At 51.1% G+C, this 22615-nt stretch overlaps 1 protein-coding gene across 5 annotated transcripts in view; it reads left to right on the top strand.

The window, feature by feature from the left end:
* The first annotated feature begins 507 nt into the window (after window positions 1–507).
* PSD2 (pleckstrin and Sec7 domain containing 2) overlaps window positions 508–22615 on the top strand; it is a 72026-nt gene continuing 49918 nt past the window's right edge. For 2 of the 5 annotated variants that reach the window (XM_085073380.1, XM_085073379.1), the window contains exon 1: window positions 508–637. The gene's annotated coding sequence lies outside the window, so the exon portion shown is untranslated. Of the gene's footprint in view, window positions 638–19097; window positions 19311–22615 lie in introns of those variants that run through there. The other 3 variants (XM_085073378.1, XM_085073382.1, XM_085073381.1) reach the window with 2 other exon arrangements.

Genomic DNA, 22615 nt, shown 5'->3' with positions numbered 1-22615 from the left:
TGTGCCGGGCTCAGCGCTGGCACTGCAGCATCCCGCGGGATCTCGTCTCTTAGCAACGCCAAGGAAGATGCTGAGCACACGTCTGGTCCATCGGTCCATGGAGGCTTCGTGCACAGGGCAGAGGGCAGCTGCTGCCTGGAGGGAACGCAGCTCCCCCGCACACACCGCCTCCTCTCTCCGCTGTCCCTGGATGAGGTTCAGGAGGTTGAGCACCGCTGTGGGACACCTCAGCCTGATACCTCTGCCCTGTTCTCCGGCCCATCGCAGAGCTTTCCAGCGCCCCTTCCCTCCCGAGCCCCCGAAAAACTCCCACCGCCCTTCCTGTCTTGTTCCAGCGCTCCTCGGCCGCTAGCAGCCGCTCGGAAGGTGCTCAGGCTGCCCCAGAGCGCCGGCAGGGCGGCCGAGCATCCCCCGTCCCGCTCCCGGCCGGGCCGCCAGGGGGCAGCACGGAGCCAGCCCGTGCTCTCAGGCGCCCTCCGGCGGCCGCGCCCGGCGCTGCAGCGGCGGCCGAGCCGGTGGCGGTGTCCCGGGGGAGTCGCCGCCGCCGCTTCCCCATGGCCGCACGCGTGTCCCGCGGGCCGCATCCCGGCGGGGCGGGCACAGGGAACAGGCGGCGGGCAGGCCAAGGAGGTACGGGGTGAGTGAGCGCGTCCCTCCCGCCGGGAGAAGCATCTCAGCCTCGCGGGGAGCGATGGGGTCGGGAGGGCGGTTCGTCTCCCAGCTTCCGTGCCGGAGGGATGGGGGTGCTGCCGGGGTTATGGTACACCAGTGCCGGAGGGATGGGGGAGATGCCCGGGCTGTGTTGTCCCTCGTGCCGGAGGGATGGGGTGCTCCCGGGGTTGTGTTGTCCCCCGTGCTGGAGGAATTGGGGTCCCTCTAAGCTGCGTTATCCTCATTCCGGAGGGATGGGGGTGCCCCCGGCTTGTGTTATCCCACTGCCGGAGGGAGGGGGGTGCCCCCAGACTGTGTTATCCCAGTGCCGGAGGGATTAGGGTGCCCCCGGACTGTGTTATGCCGCTGCCGGAGTGATGGGGGTGCCCCCGGACTGTGTTATGCCTTTCCTGGAGGGATGGGGGTGCCCCCGGACTGTGTTATCCCCCGTCACGGAGAGAAGGCGTTGCTGCCGGGGCTGTGCTATCCTCGTACCGGAGGGATGGCGGTGTCCGGGGCTGTGTTGTGCCCATGCCAGAGAGAAGAGGGTGGTCGTGGAGCTGTGTTGTCCCACGTGCTGAAGCAATGGGGTGCCCCCAGGCTGTGTTATCCTTATATTCTCCACCAAAGGGAAGGAGGTGCCCCCGGAGCGGTGTTAGCCCCGTGCTGGAGGGATGGGGGCGCCCCTTGGGCTGTGCCATCCCCTGGATCAGCAGTAGGGTGCAGAACAGGCTGCTCCAGGCGCTGCATGCCCACCTCTCTGCAAGCCCAGCAGTGCCTCAGGCTGGAGCGACCATCCCCGGGAACACCATCCTCTTAGGAGTGGTGTTGGGAGGAGTGACAGGAGCTGAGCTGGAAGGCAGCTGTTCTTCTCTGAGAGCTTCCAGGATGGAGTTCTGCGGGATTAAGCTTGTGCTCAAGTGGTCTCATACTATCTCAAAGCTGCAATTCTTCTCGGGCTGTTCAGGGAAGGACTTGGTGCAGGGGTTTTGGAGGATTTGAGGCCTGACAGAGGGTTTGCTGCAAGGATTTTTCTGTGCTCAGGTGCCTGGCCAGCTGCTTCCCTGCCCAGTGTGTCTCCAGCTTTCTTCTGTGCAAGTGATCAGGCTCAGCTAGGTGTCAGAAACACCCTTTCAGCCAGTGGTGGAGCAGTATCTCTGTCATGCCCATTCCTTTGTTCAGATATGGGTTTGCTGTAGTTCCCCAGTGTAGAGGGAAGGCTGAGTAGCAGAAGTAGAAAGCTGTGGTGTGGACAACCCCATTGAAGCTGACTTGCAGGTCATCTGGGTCTGATGGACAATTGCACTGGGAAGGTGTCAGGCCTTTCTAGGCAAGCAAAGTTAGCAGCCTCTTGACCGATTTGCAAGCCATGGAATGCTGTGTCTGTGGGATGGAAAGCTTTTGATATGAGGAGCAGTCTTCTGGTGCTGTGAGATGTCTTCAGCCTCAAGTCCACTGTCAGTCCTTCTGGGTAGTGCAGACCTTGTGTGTTGATCAGAGCAGAGTTTATCTGTTCCCATCCTTGCAGATATACTTTGGGGGAGATAGAGGGCAGGCTGTGAATTCAAATGTGTGATAAATGAGGTTGCTTTTCCGAAATATCTTTTTAAATTAAAGGAAAATGTTGGTCACATCTTCAGAACTAAGTTCTTGTCTGTGTGTTTGAGATTATTCTGTAGTCAAAATGCCTTTGCATGGCATGAAAGACAGTCTGGAGTTAAAAAATCATTGTCCCAGAGTGAGTACTTTTTGTTCTTTACTTCTGGCAGCAGCTGGCAGCAGTGTGGCAGGAAAATGGTTGCTGGATTAAGTGTGAGGGAGATGGTGGTTCTGGGTTGCTTCCTGGGCTGGCTGAGGTGGTGAGTGGCTGTGAACAGCTAGGTTGTGTCCCTACAGAGAGCTCAGAGCCAGCTGTGCCTGCACCCTGCTGCTGGCAAGCTGAATTTCACCGCTGGGAGCCCAAAGGCAGCATCCCATCCCCACCCCTGGCAACACAAACAGGACCCAGGCAGCTCTGGGCTGGAGGTTGTGGTCTCTTCTGTTTGCCCCTGTGTTTTTTTATCACTTCTGAGCTTCATCCAGCACCATCATTCCCTGTCCCAGACTGCCCTTCCTGGGGAAGGACTGTGACATCTGCTCCAGCACAGAGCAAGGCACACCACCCTCCTGCAATACTGCTGCCCTGCCTTGATCCCTCCTTCTACCCCAAAAGCCTTGTCTTCTCTGGAAGCCACTGTAACAGCCCTAAGAAAGACTAGAGAAACTTTCCTCCACCTCTCAGCTTCATTCCAGGCTGGTGTGCAGACTCCCCTGGCTCAGAGTGAGGGGCTGAGCACCTGAACTCAGTGCAGGGCAGGCAAAAGGTCATTGTGGGTGACAGGTTAAAAGGGATCTGACATGGGGATACTGGCAAAATCATCTTGCTGGCTTTCCTCAGGGTGGGCTCAGCCATCGGGTTAGTCCACAAACACTCGCCTCGGCTGAGGGGGATGCTGTGGGTCACACCTCACCTGAAGGCTGCCCATGACTGTTTTTGGCAAGTCTGAGTTTAAGAAACAAACCACACCTGGCAGGGAGGCCTTCCTCTGGAGGGGCTTAAAGCTTTCTAAAAAGGGCCCTGGATGGTTTCCTGCTGCCTCCTTTGAGAGCAGGAACAAGGAACAGGGCATTGAATGGTGTCCTGAGACCTGATGCTCTCAGTTTCCGTTCCAGCACAGAGTCCTAAGCCAAGAAAACTGCCTGTCCTGCCAAGGCTTGGTAGGGAACTGGGCCCTGGAGCAGCGACATGGTGTTAACTCCTCTCTGCAAGAGCACTGAGGCTCCTTTGATGACCTCACTATCTGCAGCATTCACTTTCTTGTTTCTTTCCAAAAGACCCATCCTGCCTGGCTTAGCTGCAGCCTGACGCTGTGGAGCTCGTGAAGGTGCTAATACAAGCTCAGTGATGAACCTTAATCACTTCTTAACCATGTCCTCTTTGAACTGTGCTCTGCTGGCGAGGCGTCAGCCTGGCTGGGGGAAGGCGCTGGGGGTCAAGGAGTCCAGCAGAGGTAGGTGGGCTGGAGCCAGGGGAGGGATGGCCTTGGAGCAGGGAGCATGAAACATGTTTTGGCATGTCAGCGGTTTGGCACGTGGGGAATCTCCGTCTGTTTTGTCTTTTGGTGATAATTTCTTGCAAAACGCTGTGTTTAGCAAGTCAGGTAGAAGGGATCAGCTGGTAGTTTGGGCACACATCTCACAGGCTCCTGGAGGTGGGATCCTGTTCCTGGTAGGACAGGTAGACTGACTGTCGGCAGCAAGTCTGGAAGTCAGCTCCGACAGACTGAGAGCTGCTCTGCTTTGTCAGGGACTGCTCCTTCCAGCTGTTTGCCTGAGCACACCACACATCTGCACTCGGGCTGTCTCCCATCAGGTGAGATGTGTGCCTGGACAAGCTGCCTGCTCTGCATTTGCTCCTCCTGCTGCGGTGACCAGATGTCCTACTCTTTAGCGATGTTGTCCTACTTTCAAGTAGGTTATTCTATTTTTGCCTGGCCCTGTCCTTTTTGTGACTTTGCCTTCCTACATGTCCTGTGCCCAGCGTTCCCCTGGCAGAGGCAGAAGTTCTGCAGGTCGTGGTCCCAAGCAGCACAAGCCATTTCTCTTTGCTCTGTTTCCTGGGGACCTTGCATGGCCCCCAGCCTTGCACACAGGGCATGAGCTCAGGGACTCAGTGCCTCTTTGAAGATCGTCATGCTGAAGGTGCTCAGGGGGAAGGGTCAGGCTCCCAGCTTGCTTTGAGGGTCTGGGTGCCTGGCAGTCATGTGAAGGTGTTTGTTCTTATTTGTGTGTCTTATCTTCAAGAGCCAGCACACCCAGCATCTGGAAGGAAGGTTTGGGTAGAGAAGGAAAGGGCTGAGCTCACTCTCAGGATTGACAGTGAGCTGGGAAATGGGAATGGAGCCTTGTCCTGTGACTGCAAATGGGCAGGTTTATATCTGGGTACTGCCACCTCACAAGTATTTCTTGGAAAGCACCTTGGGCTGCCAGTCCCTGCTAGCTCTGATCGCTGACTCTGGCTCTTCCCAACCTCTTCACTTACCCTTTGACTTCAGTTTGCAAGCTGCAGCTTCTTGTTCAAGCCAGCCATGACACGCTGAGGTCAGCACGTCTGAGGCCTCTCAGCTACCCCAGGTGGACTCCAGGTGTCCTGGCATGGCTGCGAGGCTGTGGAGAAGGGCAGGAGTGCCCCATTGGGTGTACTGTGCTGTAGCAGGGCCAGGAGGGAGCGTGCAGGGTGGAAGCTGAAGGCTGACGAGCTTTGGACCAGTGCTGCAGTTTATTTATGGCCTGCTTAACAATCTCAGGCAGGCAGTGTGGGTTAAGGCATCTCCTGTCCTGGATTGACAGTACGGATCCAATTAGCCATGAAAGCCTCTAATTATTTGTCCTGAATTGCTCTGGTGGTAACCAAGGCTCTGCTATCTCCTCCTTTTGTCTGTGTCCCAGCTGGAAATGCCCCAGTGTCCCAGCATCTAGAGCAGCAAGTGTGATGTGCAAGCAGAGTCAGCACAATCTAATCAAGGGAGACAGGCCCTGTGAGTTAATGAGGGGATGGACCCGCTTCATTTACTTTGGAGAGTTCTCTAAGCCCCGTCCTGGGAGACAAAGGACTGAGGTTGCGTGTGGCAAAGATAAGGCTCACAAGATGAACTGCTGGAGGAGAGGGGCTGCAGGCCATGGGGAGGGAAGGGGGTGGCTGTCAGACAGGGCTTGAAAGCAGGAAATCCCTTGTGTCATAGGAGAGGAACACCTCCTTTATGAGGAAAGGCTGAGAGAACTGGGATTGTTCAGCCTGGTAGAGAGAAGGCTTCAGGGTGACCTTGTTGTGGCCTTCCAGGACCTGCAGTGGCTAAAAGAGAGCTGGGAAGGACTTTGGACAAGGGCCTGGAGTGACAGGACAAGGGGGAATGGCTTCCCACTGCCAGAGGGCAGGGCTAGATGGGATATTGGGAAAAAATCCTTCCCTATTAGGGTGGGGAGGCCCTGGCACAGAGTGCCCAGAGAAGCTGTGGATACCCCATCCCTGAAAGTGTCCAAGGCCAGGTTGGATGGGGCTTGGAGCAACCTGGGCCAGTGGAAGGTGTCCCTGCCCATGGCAGAGGGTAAAACAAGATGATGTTTAAGGTCCCTTCCAACCCAAACCATTCTGTGATTCCTTGATTCTGATTCTACAGCTTGGCCAGCTCAGGTTGGCAGCTGGCAGAGCCGTGGGCATGAGGTGGGCATGAGGTGGGATTACACAGGCAAGGCCCAAGGACTTCTCTTTTCCAGATATTTGTGCTAAATTACAGCAGTGCATTCTCCGCTGCAAAACTATTTTAAGTGGAAAGAAGCTTTGCAGGGCACTTATTGCATCCTCCTACTTGTTCTGGGTTCTCATTGTGCAGAAGAGGGGCCTTGTCTTCTCTCGGCTGTCTGCGAGAGAAAATGTGTCATTAACGTTCTTAGTAACCTTAACTCTGACCTGACATGACAGTGAATAGCTCTCAGATGAGACAAGGCAACCAGCCTTGGCTTGAAAGCAAAATTTTTCACAAATAATATTCAAGTCCTATATGAGGGGCCAGCTGAGTGCTTCCACCATTGTTTCCAGGTCACAGGGTCCCCCAAAAATGGGTTTTACATCATTGTCTTTGAGATGCTGCCTGAAGGCAAGCCATGGCTTTGCTCACCACGTGCACATTTTCTTTTTGTGTGGATGGATGAGCAGCAGACCTGCCAGTGACTTGGCTCTGCCCCTGTGCAGAGAGCAGGGGACATGGGAGAATCAGCAAGGATGCCCACCTGGTGGGAGCTGGGAGCTGTCCTCAGGCATCCTGGTACAAAACAGGCTCCTGGGGCACCAAATGTGTCTCTCTGACCTCCATCCAAGGGACCTTCTGACAGGACCCGTCTCTGCCAGGGCCAGGGCTGGCCCTAGGAGTCAGCTGACACATCCTTCAAACCTCTTGGTGTCCTTCCCATGCAGTCCAGAGCCTGCCAGGTTCAGGCCAGAGAGCTTCCTCCATACAAATGGGGACAAGGGGGGCGGGCTGTGAACTTACAAAAACTGTTTCTTTCCTGCCCACTTGGAAAGGAGAGCTATGGAATTTTAAGCAGCAAAGACAAAACTCTGCTGAAGGGGCCTCTTCTGTGCCTGCCTGCTGAAATCACTGATCACAGTGGTGGGGGGGTCCAGGGACATGCCAGGCTTGCCCTTATTAATGGCTCTGTTGTTGTCTGCTCCAGTTTGTTGGTCTTTGCTCTGGGAGACGGTTTGCCGAAGCGGCAACTATTTTCCCTGGAGCAGCTTCCATGGGAGCTGTCCTCGTGGCAGGGCTGTCCCTGTGGTGGGGGCTGTCCCTCTGCATGGCCAGGCTGCACAATGCCAGTTCTTAGACCTGGCCTAGAGGGCTGAGCCAAAGTGTTCTGGGAACCTCTTTTATGGCCACAAAACCTGAACTTGAAGGTGGAGGAGGGACAGGTGAGAGGAGACATGGGATCTTTGTTCCACTGGGACTTTTCCCTTCTGGATTTTAAGGGTGCTCTCCCTTGCAGCTCAGTACTCTGAACAGGGGCACCAAATTCTCCCACCTCAGGTTCTGCTCTCTCCAGCAGCACCAGTTTGGCTGGTCTGGGGACACAGTGACAGCCTGACTGGTGCTTTTCATCCATCACTTTGACCATCCAGCAAAGCAGCTGTGCAGCTGCTCTGCCCTGCACACCTCCTGTTTCCCACCTCAAGCTCAGAGCATCAGGCCCTCTTATCTGCATTTTTCTCCTTGAACCACTTAGTTTTAAAATAGAGCAATTATCTTCCTTCAGAAAGGAGCTTACCCGCTCCGATCTAGGGCAGTTTGACAGCACAGCAGCCTGCAGAGCTCTCCCTGGGAGCACTGTTGTGTTCCCAGCATGGGTGCTCCAAGGGCTGGAGCCAGGCTGGGAGAGCTGGGGCTGTTCAGCTGGAGAAAGGAAGGCTGCAGGGAGACCTTAGAGCCCCTGCCAGTGCTTAAAGGGGCTCCAGGAGAGCTGGAGAAGAACTTTGGACAAGGGATGGAGGGACAGGACAAGGGGAAATGGCTTCCCACTGCCAGAGGGCAGGGATAGATGGGATATTGGGAAGGAATTCTTCCCTGTGAGGGTGCTGAGGCCCTGGCACAGGTTTGGCCAGAGAAGCTGTGGCTGTCCCGAGAAGCTGTGGCTGACCCATTCCTGGAAGTGTCCAAGGCCAGGTTGGATGGGGCTTGGAGAAACCTGGTCTGGTGGAAGGTGTCCCTACCCATAGCAGGGAGTGGACTGGCTGATCTTTAAGGTCCCTTCCAACCCAAACCCTTCTGTGATTCTGTAATTCTAAGGGGGTCATGTCTGTGACTTAGGATGGTGCTTGGATCATTGGTTTGGGGTCTGAGGAGAGGCATCACTGGGGCTGAGCAGTTTGAATCCTTGGTCCCAGTCTTTTCTCTGTAACCACCCATGTGTCAGAGGGATGCAGGCTTGGCTCCTTGGGAGCAAGGCCAAGACATTCTGCCAGGGTTCCTAGCCCTCCCTCCACCACCAAGCCCTGAGGGGTCTCTGGATGGGGAAATTTGTTCCTGAGTCAGTGTGATAAGAAAATATAGATCTTCAGACATTTACCTACATATCTATCAACAAGTGACAGATCTGCAGGGGGCTGGCAGGAGATTTCAGATGTGTCCTAGTCCATGCTCATGCCTGAAGATGGGACCATTTCTTTTGTAAGTCACTGCCAACAGAGGCTTCTCCAGTCTGCTCCTAAAATGCCTGTCCATGACCTCTGTCTGTTTTACAGGATGGGGTGTTTGGCTGTGTTTCAGAGTATGTAATTGCTTCTGGGGTTAAATGCTTAAGAACTAAGGGAACCTTTGCGGAAGTTTGTTGCAGTGAAGGGTTCAGTGACGGAGCAGATTCTGCCAGGCTCAGCTGCCACACTCTCTGTGGTAGGAAGGGTTTACATCCTCACATGTGTAGATCACCTAATCTCCTCTGTCTTGGGATCCTTCTGCTGTCTCACAAGTTTACACCCAGCTGTTGTTTAATTAAAAAATAAGCAGGCAGGTATTCAGGGAAAATTAAGCTGTTTTGTTCTTTATGTGTCCTTGATGCTCTCCTGGCATCTTATCTGGGGACAACAGCTCTAAGCCTTGAATGTGCATTTATTTTTGTCTTGCAAAGCCGACTATTTTAATTGGGGCCAAACCCATGGAACAGTGAATGTCCCATGCCAAGCAGACTGGCCATGGTGTTAGGAACAGTGCCTTCTCTCCACTTTGCCCTGCCTGATGGGCCGTGAGGTTCAGGGGGTGTGGCTGCAGCTCATGTTCAGTTCCATGTCCTGGGTGACTGCTGAGGGCACTTGGCTTCTTCAGCCTGGAGCAGAGGAGGCTGAGGGGAGACCTCAAGGCAGTCTACAGCTTCCTCATGAGGGGGAGCAGAAGGGCAGTGCCAGTGCCAGTGACAGGACCCAAGGGAATAGCTGGAGCTGCATTGGGAGGGTCAGGGTGAATATCAGGAAAAGGTTCTTCCCCCAGAGGGTGGTCAGGCACTGCCCAGGCTCCCCAGGGTATGGGCACTGCCCCAAGGCTGCCAGAGCAACAGGAGTGTTTGGGACAATGCTCTCACGCACAGGGTGGCATTGTTGGGGTGTCTGTGCAAGGACAGGAGTTGGACTGATGATCCTTGTGTGTCCCTTCCAACTCAGGATGTTCTATGATTCCATGATACAGCTTTGTGTAGCTGTGCTAAGCCAGCCTTCACACCAAACATAGCACATGTGCTGTGAAATAGGGTCAGGAGGGTCAGGAGAGCCAGAGACAGATCTGTGTAGGGCACCCAAAGTCTCGTGGAACAGCAACATGGGCTACTGATGATTTCCTGTGTAATAGAGGAGAGCAAGCTGACCAGAAGCTGAAAGGTGGGAGTAAACACTTTGTAACAGAGGGTGTGTGTCCGTGGGCACAGAGCAGATGACTTGTCCTTTGGCTGAGCTTTGTGTCCTTTCAGTGAAGCTGGAGCTACAACTCACAGCCTGGGAGTTGGGGACCTACAGATGTGAACTCTGAGGTACCTCTCAGTACATTTGTCAAGGCTTGACAAACGCAGAGATGACAAACATGGGAGGAGACTGGAGCTGTCTCCATATTCCCTGAGTCAGCAGAGCTTCTCCATCTGGTGGCTTTAGGTGAGACACAGAAGAATAAAGTTAAAAGGCAGATGTTCAAAGGTTGGAGGAGTTGAATCTCCTCAGTTAAGGCACTGTAAAACACTGTGGTCATGAAGACCACCCCAGGTGTTTGTATGGAAGCAACCTAGGACCTCTTCTGAGTGGAGACCCAGGGCTGCCAGGTACATGAAGCTTGAGCTTCCATGGACACCCTCTCGGTGGATCACCTGGGCAGGGTTTAGAGATGGTCCAGGTGAAGAAGGGTTTCTCTCGGGGACAGACAAAGCTGGACAGGACTTGTTTCCTTTTAACTTCTGCTGCAGGAGTGCCAGGCTTTTACCCCAGATCACAGAGCCTCTGAACACCCTCAAGGTCCAATCCCCAGCTTTGTGTCCTGAGTTACTCCATCCTACAGAGCAAATGCAGTGGAGTGGATCCACCCCGGGCTCTGCTAATGCCTGGAGGCAGATCAGTGTCAGTCTTTTCCGTGGCATCTCCCACCTATAGCACCTCTGACCAGGGGAGTGTTCATGGCTTGAGCTCCACTGCACTCCTACAGCAACACCGTGCATTTTTCACACTGAAAATTAAGATTTGCAGAGGTGAAGTGAGTTGATGAAGGAACTCAGAGCTGTGGGGAGGGAGAGGAAAAGAACCCAGGAAAGCTGCTAATCTGCCATTTTAATTTCCTTCATTGTACCCTGAGAACATCATGGTTGCTGAGCTACCACCCAGGTGCTCATCCAATGGGAACTGCTGGAGATTTGCAAGTAGAAGAGCTTTACACAAGAGACAGCATGGATTTAGCCTGACACCCCATCAGATTCTCCCTTTCTGGGTCCCTGATCTACCAATAGGCACCTTTCCCACTTTGCATATAATGTGAACTGTTGTATAAATATTTAGTCCCTCTGTAGGGAACATTAATTATAAATGGAGACGCAGCTTTTGAAAGCTGCCTGTAGGTCTGGGCACCCAATTTCCATTAATTTTAATGAGAACCAGACATCCAAATCCCATTTGGTGGCTTTGAGCATCTCAGGCAGGAAGCTTCATGTGACACCCCCCGCCTCCATTCTCCCCACTCTGCAATTTAAGAGTGAGATTTGCAAATACCTTACAAATCCTGCAGATGCCTGAGTTGCCCTTGTGCCATGCCATTGTTGTCTGCTGAGGATGGTTGGGTGGTAGCTTCAGAAGTATTTCTAATAAGTTCATTTAATCCATCCTGTTGGTTTTCTCCCTTTGCACCCCCCTCAGCACTTTGAAACAGCAATGCCTGAATGAACCCCCAGCCTGCATGGTTTTTTGACAGAGAAGCTTTGATGCTTGCAAATGACAGCTGTGCAGAGCAGGCCTGAAATGAATGATTGAATTATCTGACTGATTAAAAATGTGCTGTGGCTTGGAAGATCTGACAGCAAGTGTTCGCTTAGGCAGCTCACATGAAAGAGAGCACACATGCACCAAGGGTGTGTGTTTGTGCGTGCATAGGGAAAAACAGATGAGGTGAGATGGGACAGACACCCAGAGCAGCAGCTTCTTAAGCTCAGCATCCTTTCCAAAGCTCCAAATCTGCTGTGAGATGCTCAGCAAAGCTAAAACTCAGTGTGGTTGTGGAGATAATGATTATTTAGACAGACGTCAGCAGTGGTTTAGGAAATGGAAATTGAGCTAAAAAGTAGTGCAGGCTGGGGAACTACTTAACTGCATCTCTGTCCCTCCCGACCTGTGGCTGAGGAGTGATAAAGTCTGCTGTTGGAAACACAGTTCCATCCTGTGTGCTGCAGACCTGTGCCATGGTGAGGAGCAGCCCCAAGGACACCAGCTCCATGGGAATGTATCCTGTGATCCAGAATATGGAAAAACTTGAGCTCTGGTGAGATTAACTGTAAATGGCTGGAAGGATGGAGAAAGGAAACTTGGTTATGGCTGTGCCCTTGATGCCATCAGTGATGGAAACAGCAGATGTGCCCATGTAGCCTTTCTGGACCTAGCTCAGCTTCCTTCCTAGTCCCCATGTAGTAAACTGTCCCTTCCTGATGTCTCACAGAAATTCAGCCCAGCTAGAACAGAAGAAAAATATCTGGAAGTGAAATGAATGAAAAAATGAAAAAGAAAAAAAAATGTTTCTTTGCAAATGAAACATATTTTGTCAGCTCAACAAGTTCACAGGTTCCTGCTGGAGTTCCTTACAGGAAAAAAATAATGTCATAAGAGTTGCAATTGTAGTTCTTCATTGTGAATGGTCGTCTGATAGTTTGCTGAAATTGATTTTTTCCTAAATTGTTAAACTGCTCTTCATCCCCCTAATTGCAGAAGATCAGTATCTCCCTCTGACCCCCAGCTCAAAAGAGGTGAAACATTGGGCTATAAGTAATTGCTTTATCAGGAATAGTTTTGGTTTGTTCTCTCAGCCCAGCCACTGAATAATTTGCTCTTTGCCCCTTGCAGTGTCATTAGTGCTGTTGGGTGTCTGTGACAGCTTCAGCCTTGCCCTTCGTGCTCCTGTCCCAGTTCCAGTGGTCATTTCCACAAGACTAAATGCTGCAATAGTCCTAAGGGCACACATAGCTAATGGTAACTCATTGGCATCTGTGTCATCTCTCCATCAACATCCCAAAATGTCCCTCTTATTGAACCTGTTCTGGCAACCCAGGAACACTCAGAGCAGAGAAGGTGCTGAGATCCTGCTCGTGTAAAACCTCATCATTGCTAATTGTCCCACTGCAGCCCAGGTGTGGGAGCCCCAAGCCCCCTGTGCTTCTGTCCCCCATTTCTCCCAGCCAGGACCTGACTGATGAGCTTAAATGAAACATCAGTTCATTTAAATTCTCTTTTCCCTGAAAATATCTGTTTATCTCCAATCTTTTTTAATTTTATAGACAACAGACAAGTTGTTGACACCCCATCCCTGGAAGTGTTCAAGGCCAGGTTGGACAGGACCTGGTCTAGTGAAAGGTGTCCCTGCCCATGGCAGGGGGTGGAACAAGAAAAGCTTTAAGACCCCTTCCAACCCAAACCATCCTATGATTTGACAAATATAATGTAAATCAGGTTTATCACTTTAACATTTATCTTTAATTCCCCTTCCCCTATCCCAGGTCTTTGGAAAATCAGAGCCAGAGACCATGGCCTCTAGGTTGGACCCAGGCAGACAATGAGCCTTAAAGGTGAGGCTAGATGGGCCAACACCTCCAGAGTCAGTGCTCCCCAGTACCTGGACAGCGTGGTTTACCTTGGCCTGAATTTCCTGCTGGCCTTGCTCACTGCACCTAATCCTACAGGCTGAGCAGTCCTTGGCCTGGAAGATCCATGGCCAGGGCCTCTCTTCCCACAGCTGAAGCATCCTCACTTTCCATGTCTTGGATTGTCTCAGGTCACAGCAAATTCTCCTCCCTCAGCTCTCTCCCCCTTCACATCAGTGCTCCAGAGCCTGCTCACAGCCAGCAAAATCCATCCTCACACCCTCCAAAGTCCCTCTCCAGCCCTCTTGGAGATGCTTCAGGGGCTGGAAGGCTCTGGTCACCCTGAAACCTTCCCTTCTCCAGGCTGAACAAACCCAACCCTCTCAGCCTTTCCTCACAGAGCTGCTCCATCCCTCTGATCACATTGGTGCCTCCTCTGGACTCTCTCCAACAGATCCATGTCCTCCCTGTGCTGGGACCCCAGAGCTGGAGGCAGCACATGTCCCAATATTCTGCCAAGGGCTGCTCTTCCACTCAGGTTGGATCAGCCCTGGTATAGATGGATCCCTGCAGACTGTTGGATCGAACCAGGGGATGGACAAATAGCTTCCCTAAACAGCTTCATAACAAAGTGAAAGAAAATCCATGTTCCCAGAACAGCTTTTCAGCCTCAGGGATAGATGCTGAAGGACTCGTGCTGCTGCCAATGCGCAGCCCCACAGTTTCTAAAAATGACAGATGATAATTTTCTGTTACCAAAAGTATTGCAGTGAATTTGGTGTGGTTCTGGATCAGGCTTCAGTTGGACAGATAAAGGTGAATTGATTACTGAACTCAGAATTAATGGTTGCTTAAATGCCCTAATTGCATTTGTTCTGAGCAGAATGTGATCCTAAACTGATAATGTGTATGCAAGGCACTTGAAAGTGGTCAATCTTCCTAAGTTGGGAACAATTGCAAACAAGAAACGATTGGAGGAAAAGCTGAGAAAAAAATGTGTGTTCTAAATGAGGGTTGCTCAAGAAAACTTTGATAGATGCTATCTCCTCCACAGCATGCACACAGTTCTGCAGTCATTGAAGATATTCTTAGCTAAGAATCTATCATTGTTAAGGAAGAAAAAATCAGAAATAATAACAGTAATAAAAACCCAAATAGGAAAAGAAGGGATTTGGTAACAAAAGCAATGAATTAACAGTTACATAATGCAGAGACCTGGAAGGCTAATCTGGAAGAGCAGTCAATGAAAATTATGTTTGGTGGCATTAAGGACTATTAGGGAGCATGCATGTGTGTATTTATATGCATGTATGTCAGGAAGAAAATAAATGCTGTGTTTTGGTTTTAGATGAGGCTGGTAAAGACTCTGCTCTGATACTGCAAAAAAAAAATAAGTGTCCAGTCAAAGACCCAAAGCTCTGGAGAAAAGCAGCCTGATGGGTCCTTATCCTACAGAGGGGATGGAAAGCTGCTTGCCCCAGCAGTAAGCAGGCAGTGCATTAAGTGGATACTGGTAAACTGAAATATTTGTACATATCTAGGACTAGAGAAACTACATTGAATGGTTTCATAAGGCATTGCTGAGAGGTCCTTTTAGGGTGTTGATACTTCGTGTATATCAGTAGCTGGGTGTTGGGGGAAGGGGTACCTAGGGAAGCTGTGGCTGTCTGATCCCTGGAAGTGTCCCAGGCCAGGCTGGATGGGGCTCTGAGCAACCTGGGACAGTGGAAGGTGTCCCTGCCCATGGCAGGGAGTGGAACTGGATGGCCTTTATGGTCTTTTCCAACCCAGGCCATCCTATGATTCTCTGAAATTAGTCCAACACTAGGATGACATTTGTTTAGGTGAGATGATGAATGGCAGAGAGGGGCAGACTCCTAGCACTGGAATATAATAAAAGATGGAAGAGATGCTGCAGACCCCTTGTAGCCAGAAGAACAGCAGGCTCCCTGTGGGACTTTCAAGAACTTGCTCACTCACATCAGTTGCTGAGGATACAGCTTTCATACACTAGAAGTGACTGAAATTAGGACAAGTCAGATGCTGTGAGTGGTCAGGCCTGCTTGGGGAGCTGATTTTGTGTCAGCAATGGGCTCTCAGGAAGACAAGTGCAAATTCATACACTCAGAAACCCCCGTGGGCAGAGGAAAGATGGTATTTTGGAGGACAGTGACTCATTTGAGAGTTGCCATGAAAGAAGACGGAGAGTGAGCAGAGTGCTCATCCAGCAGCATCAGCCTTACCTTCTGCCAAAACCTGAAATGCCAGGAATGATGACTCCCATATTCCAAGCTGGGATTTCCCAGGCAGAAGTGCCTACACTGGGCAGGGAATCAAAAATCTCCATGGCACAGGGAGATTTCTTTTGCATGTGTGAGAGATGTGACTAATCCCTGCACAGGCTATTAGTGCACCGTGTTGTCTTGGGACTTCCAGACAGCTCTGGAGATCATGGTGGCTGTGCTTGGCACTGGCCAGGCTGGTACTCAACTCTGAGTCCTGGTCCTGCACCCAGAAAATTATTGAGGAGCTCAACTGTGGTGTAGAAAACCAGGTTCCTATGGAGGCCTAAATAAGTTTCACTTGAATATATATCCAGGAGGAGGTATAAGAGGACCTGGTCACAGCCTATGGGAAAAGAAAATTCTTGAAGTAGCTGGGCTTCTTCATCTGAGAAGAACCAATGGTTGCAGGGTGACCCCAGACAGTGTTCAGATGCAGGTCCTGGGACTGGAGTTGTTTCCCCTGTGAGTTAATTGACTGTTGGACAGCTTGTCTCAAGATGAGGTGTCTGGTGTGGCTCTCTGCCTTCCCCTGTACACTTGTGACTGACAACAGCCCACTGGGATGCAGAAATTCTGGGTGTGGACTTTCTGACCACATCCAAGGACAGACATCACCCAGAACAAAGAGCTGATCTTAAGTGTCAAGACAAATGCAGGCAAAGGCTCCCAAGAACTGACCCTTAGTCTTGAGAGGGGCTGTTATCCCCCTCCACATCCCCCTGTCCCCACCACCTGCATGCAGCAAGGTCCTCATAGGGATTTCTTCTAATTATGGTTTCCATTAAAGTGACTTGTACTGAAAGTTAGTGAATCCCAGCTGGGAAATCCAAGGGATTTCCTGAGAAAAACAGCTGTGTGAGGCCATGGAAGCATAATCATTCCTGGGTACAAAAGAACAGTAACAATGGTTTCATAATAAAAATTGAGCAGCACCCAGGGGTGTCCTTGTGTGCCACACTAAGCATCAAGAACAGGGCATGGCTGAAACACTATTTGTAACAGGGATTCAGCACTTCAAGCAAAAGCATGAAGTGGCAGTTAAGGCACTTTCAAAATGGTGAGGGGAAGTCAATAAACCCCGTGGGGCTGCAGGGTAAGTGTTCCTGTCTTCTCCACTCAAAGCAAAGGGGGAGCAGCATCTGTGGAGCTGCCAGCCTTGGAGCAGCCTTGGAGCTCAGGTTTGGTGGATCCCATGGGGCTTTATGAGCATGAACCCTCTCAGGACTACATGTTCCTATCCTTTTTGCAGGTGTCCCCCTTTCCCCTCAGCCTAGCTGGAGTGTTTCCATGTCTGTAGGGTGCAGGTGTTGAGTGGTCTGCAGTGTTTAGTTGTGGTGCCTGCAGTTTCCTGCTGCCTGGCAGGCCCCCAGCGGGGTGCTTTGACTTGTCTGGGGGCGTGAGGGGTGGCTCCCCTGATGCTGGTGTGGAGGGAAGGTGTCCTTACCTGAGGATGTTCCATCTTTCTCAGAAAACTCATGTCACAGGTGGCAAACAGCATCTGCACATTCACCTGCACATCCAGACGGTTCAGCAGCACACACGGAATCGCTGTCGTTTAGGAGTTTTCTTAATTGGAAGAAAATATTATGACATATTCGAGGCATCTGACAGAGATGTACCAGGAGAAATCTCTGTACCCTGTTGCTGTTAGGAATGCCCAATCAATGACAGGGAAAGGCACACTACCCTGCCATAGGGAGGAGAGGAGGTTTCTCCCTGAATCCAGCTGTTGATATGCTGATTCCCAGGAGCAGAATGATTGATAACCCAGTTATTTGGAACCCACTAGTGGATATATTCTTAGAAACTAGAACCTCATTTTCTCATTCTGCAAAATGTCATTTCCTAGGACTGGCTGCGCAGAAATTGGATTTTGTTCCTTGTCTTCAGACCTGAACAGTGCAACAGACTGATAAATATTGATTGTGCTTTTATATTTTAATTTTTTTTTTGTTAAAGCACCCTCACCTGGTAATTGTTTGATTACAAGTACATTGGAGCTGATCAGAGAGAGCAGCAGGACAGACTTTTATGATGGTGTAAGCTAATCTTTCAGATGAAAGTACCCTGAGGGAGGTTAACAGCCCCACACCTGGATTTGCCCAGCTTCCTGCTGCCCTTGACCATGGCCACAGGATCCATTGTTTGTGTCTCTCCAGCACAGTAACCTTCATTCACACTTGCATTTGTTGGAAAAGTCCTGAGTATAGCTGCAGGGTGGCTCATTACATGGTTCATTACCGATACTATCCCTGGCAAACAACCTCGTGTGCTGTGCTGGGGGTATCCCTGCTGGAAGGATCTCCGGCTGTGTTCTGCTGAGCTGCTCCAGGACATTATTTCACGTGATGGCTGTGCTCCGGTGTTCAGATGTATGACTATACATTGTAATGGTATTTTAGTTTGGGATGTTGGGAGTTTGTCTGCTCATTCAGCAATGTATTTCCCCTGGAACAAGTTTTCCAAGAGACAGAGGTTTAGGGAGAGGTTTTCTCCTTGGAATTAGGAAGCCATGGGCTGTCTTGGAACATGTGTCTGGGGCAGACACCAAACCCTTCTTCCTCACTTAAAGACTGGACAGGGGTTGGACCAGCCTGGTCTAGTGGAAAGTGTCCCTGCCCATGGCAGGGGGCTGGAACTAAGTGGTCTTTTGAGTGTCTTCCAACCCTTCTGTGATTCTGTGACCCCACATCCCTGTGCAGCAGTCAGAGTGCACATCCTGCATCCTGTGTATCACCAAGACATGGATGATCCCAGTACAAAGGGATCAGCTCCAGGTGAAGAATCCTGGTAGCTGGCCCCTAATTCCGGCTGGCCCAGGCTGAGGGACCACTGGTTTGGGCTCCAGCTAGGCAACTTGGCACAGTGAGCACCCACCACCCCTCACCTGTGCACTCACAGAAACCACCATTGCATTACAGCCATCAAAAGGCCAAGGGACACTGCCCTAAACCACTGGTCTGTAAGTCTGGTAAAAGGGCCCTAAAGCAGGAAAAGCCTTGTGTCCCTGTGCCTCTCCAGCCCACACTGCATCTCCAGCCCTCTGATGAGCCAGGTTCCTGGGTAAGCCTATAGACAAAGCCATTGCCTTTGCATGCAAGAGCTGTCAGGATGGAGATGTGTCAGTGGTGGTGAGCAGGCACCAGGTCCAGCCCAAGGTGGGGGAGGCTCTGGAGCCAGCTGGGCAGGCACATGGACAGCACTGCTGCTGGAGCCACTGGGGTCTTCAGTCATGGGTGGGATGGGATGGGATGGGATGGGATGGGATGGGATGGGATGGGATGGAGCTGCAGCAGGTGGGAGTGTCCAGAGGCACAGAGCAACCCAACCTGCAGTGCTGGGGTCTGCACCAAGGTGGGTCCTTGAGGCATTTTCAGTGCTGCACGTCTGCGTTTGGAAGTGCATCAGTTGTTAAAGACGCTGAGAGCGTTTGGCAGGATTTCAGCCCAAAACTTCGAGCCAGTGTCAGTTCGCAGGGTGACGATTTGCTGGCAGGAAGCAGAGCAGTCCCTCAGCGCTCTGCAGGTGCCTGTGGGGGGACAAGCCCCAGCACTCTGGGGACATCCCTGGCAGTTCCTATGCTGCAAGCGGAGCCTCCCAGCCGGCGGCGGGTCTGCTGCTGCCAGGGGCTCTGCCGGGGGCTTTGCCAGCAAGAGCTTTATTCCATCCTTTCCCTGGTCCATTCACCATGCCTCCTGCCTCCTCCCCCTCTCCCCGTCCCTCCCACCCTGCCTGCTGGATCCCCAGCAGTCTCTTGACACCTTGGGGGAAGGCTGGGAGGTGTAACCATCGCCAGCGAGCGAGGGAGAGCAGGAGAGAAGGGAGAAGGAAGCCAATAACAGGGAGGTCTAGGAAGGTGGTGGAGGGGGAGGGACGGGGCCACTCCTCCATCGGTGGGACTGCAGATTATTTTGCATGGATTGTTGAAGAGAAAAGGGAGCTGCATTTGTGAAGGGACCAAAAAATAAACAGCTCATTGCTCGGGTAAGTGCCAATGCGAGCTCCCGGGCTCTCATTGTCATGCTGTACATCGATCCCCCCCTCCTATTTTGCTTAGTTATACTGGGTTTGATTCTTATTAGGATTATTTGATGCATCAGCTGTATGCTTCAGTTGCTGGAGACTGAGCCTCCCGGTACGTGTGTGTGAGTGTGTGTGAGTGTGTGTGTGCATGCGTGCATGTGGGAAGATGCCCATTCTCTGGATATACATTGACACATTTTTCCAGCTCTCAGTGTGGTGTCTCGTTCGCAGTGTTACCCCAAAGCGTGCCGTGTACACACACACACACACAAATGGTGTTTGCTGCTCCTGCCTTTAAAATCCACTCACACACGCAATTATTGAAACTGAAAATTAAAGGGGGGGCTCTTAAATCACAGTCCTCAGTGGCACGGGGCTACTTCTCTTTATCCTGAGCCTGACATGTTCGGTATTATGTTTTATAGCAAAGCTACATTTAAAGATCAATTCGGCAGTGGTTATTGCATCCAAATTACATGGTTGTCATGGAGATGGTACAGAGAAGCTGAAGTGATATGACTGCATCTGGACTGGAGTGGGGCTTCACTGCCGAGTGAGATCCTGCCTTGCCTCCTGTGTCTTTTTGTTTCTGCTGGGTTACAATTTCTTTTAATCTTGAATGAAGTGGTGCCGTATTAGAGGATTTAGAGGTCGAGCTGCTGGGAAGGGTGTGTGTTACCCCCGCTCAGCCCTGGGTTATTATCATAATTGTTCTATTAACATCTGCGTCTCCCTGAATTTCTTCCACAAGTCTGGGAAGGAGGAAGGCGTGAGAAGGACAGATAGTTTTCTGAATACAGCTAGGGCTGGGAGTACTTTCTAAAAGGATACCTGCCATGCCCACACCTCCCTGCTGGCTTCCACACCTTGGGGGACAAAAGGGAAAGGATGCTCTGATTTTAGCCATATTTATCTTCCATTTTGCTGCCTCAACTTTGAGGATTCAAGGAGCCAGGAGCCGGTCACCTGCTTGTCACTGTGTCAGGGGAATGGAGCTTTTTTTTTTTGTTATTATATTTGTTTGCTTTGCAACTGGTAATATGGATGTGTTGGCAGTTGGGAAAGAAAATCCATAATTTATGAGAATGAAATTTTCCTGCCTAAGGCTAGCTAGAATACAAAGAGTATATCTGTGGGAAGGGCATGTTATATGTTACAGATGTGTATTTCTCCAGCGGCTGGGAGTAAATCACACTATTGTGCTCATCTTCATTATTTTGGGTGTTAGGCTGGCTTTAGTCAATATTTAATCTAAGCTCATTGTGTGCTCACACAATAAACGTGCAATTTGGAGCCTAACTTTACATGTCTAAAATGCTTTGGGAATGCATGTGGCATTGTCTCCATAAATGCAATTTCACCCTTTTCTGTGAGACCAAGCCTATTGTGGGCATGTAAATATAGTAAAAGGCACTGGTGGAAGCAAGCCCATCAGAATGGCAGTGTTTCTCTAATTGTATCACTAAACATAAGACAGAATTAATTACTAGGATAAACAGAGCTTTGTAGCTCTTGGATCAGGATAATATTTGCATGGAGTTCCAGGCCTGCATTATAGTAGCTGGCATTATGGCTTAAATTCCCCCCATGCCAGTAGATAATGTTTTTAGCCAGGAGTGGAGCATATTATCATTAGATATTTTTGCATTAAAAATATGTTAAATCCCCATGTCCTTGTCAAATCGTCCATTGCAGCTGTTCCAAAGTCTGTGATTCAACTAGGATTTTCCTTAATGTGATTTTTCCTGTACAAGTCCAAGCAAACAATGGATAAAAGTCTAAAAGTGGGCAGCTGAGTCCAGAGGCAAAGCTGGAGAGATGGCTGATTCACAAAATGGATGGTCCTCAGTTTGTGCCTCTTCTCCCCCTAAAAGTTAGGCCCAAGTGGAGTTGAAGTGGGTAGTTTTCCCTGGAGACCCCCTTGGATGTGTGAGGTTGGAAGCCAAGTAGTTCTGCATTAACACTGAGATCCCTCCTGTCTTAGCACCTTATCACTCTTCAGCCCACCCTAGGACATGGATGAATTATTCTCTGGGGAAACTGAGGCTTGGCGTGGCCCAGTGATTTTGCCAAGGTGACAGTGCCAGCGTTGGGCAGGGGACATAGCAGCTCTGCCAGGAAGAATCTCTGTGGGACCACCAGGCCTGTTCAGTGCCCAGATGGCTCTGTCCTGCTTGCACTGGGGACGTGGTGATGGGAAGTAGGAACTCCAGTTCATGGAGATCTGTTGGATGGAGTGAGGGTGTGTTTGCTGAGGCCACTCATGAGAGCTCCACAGAGGGTGGCAAGAGGGAGTCAAGTAGTTTCAGAGCAGTTTCTGAGGTGCCCAAGGCGTGGACTCGCTTTTCTGACCCCAGGGTGTCCTCCTTACGTGGCCATCATATGGCTCTTCACATGAAGCACTCACAGAGCTTTCTGCTCTCCCCACTGGTGCTGCTCACCTCATCTCCCTGCTGAAATACCCCGTATTGCTCTTCTGGACTTCAGCCTAGAGTACCATCACTTCTCTGCTCTCCATCCCATCACCTGACACCTTTTTGTCCTCTTCCTCCATGGGTTTCCCCACCAGTTAAGTTCTCTCAATCCTGCAGCTTCCATGCCAGGGTTTGTAGGTTCTGTGCCTGTCCTGAGGCACGCTGCACTGTGTATGCCAGGCCACAATGTCAAAGGGACTGAAGTGGAAAGTCTCCTTTGAAACCTGAATTTGGCCCATGTGATGTCTGTGGTTCTGCTCAAAACTGGAGCTGGTGCTTGTTGCCAGAAGGAAAAGGATTTCTCCATTCAACTCCGGCATCTGTGTGTGGCCCTGCTGACTTGCACAGGTTGGTGGAGTTGCCAGAAGGATGTTCCCTGGGCTGGGAGGGAGCTGTGTCTAGTGCCAGCAAAGTGCTGGCTATGGCAGAGTGATTCCTGCTGAGGGAAAAGCTTCCTTGGAGGCTGTGTGTGAGCAGTCCCTGGAAGGGTGATCTGGTGGAAGGGGCCACATCTCGTATGGTTGCTGCTTGCTTGGCTACCTGACAGTCTCTGCTGTGGACACACCTCTTTACCAGATTTTCTGGGGGTGAAAACATCCTCCTCACCCTTTTGGCTGGGAAATGCCTTTCCCAGGGATGTGCTGGGACAGGGTCCGTGGGAGGCTCAGTGCATCCAGGCTCTCAGGGGTTGGATAGATCCATAGGAGTGATACAGGGCTATATTCTGCACAGGAGGCTTGTGGCACTTCCCTGTGGTGGTTATGGTGTGAGAGGGATGGGGTCAGCTCTGGC

This window comes from Lichenostomus cassidix, chromosome 13 (assembly GCF_008360975.1).
Source record: "Lichenostomus cassidix isolate B80296 chromosome 13, HeHo_3.0, whole genome shotgun sequence".
Taxonomy (NCBI): Eukaryota; Metazoa; Chordata; class Aves; order Passeriformes; family Meliphagidae; genus Lichenostomus; species Lichenostomus cassidix.
This window is presented reverse-complemented; position numbering and strand designations above follow the sequence as displayed.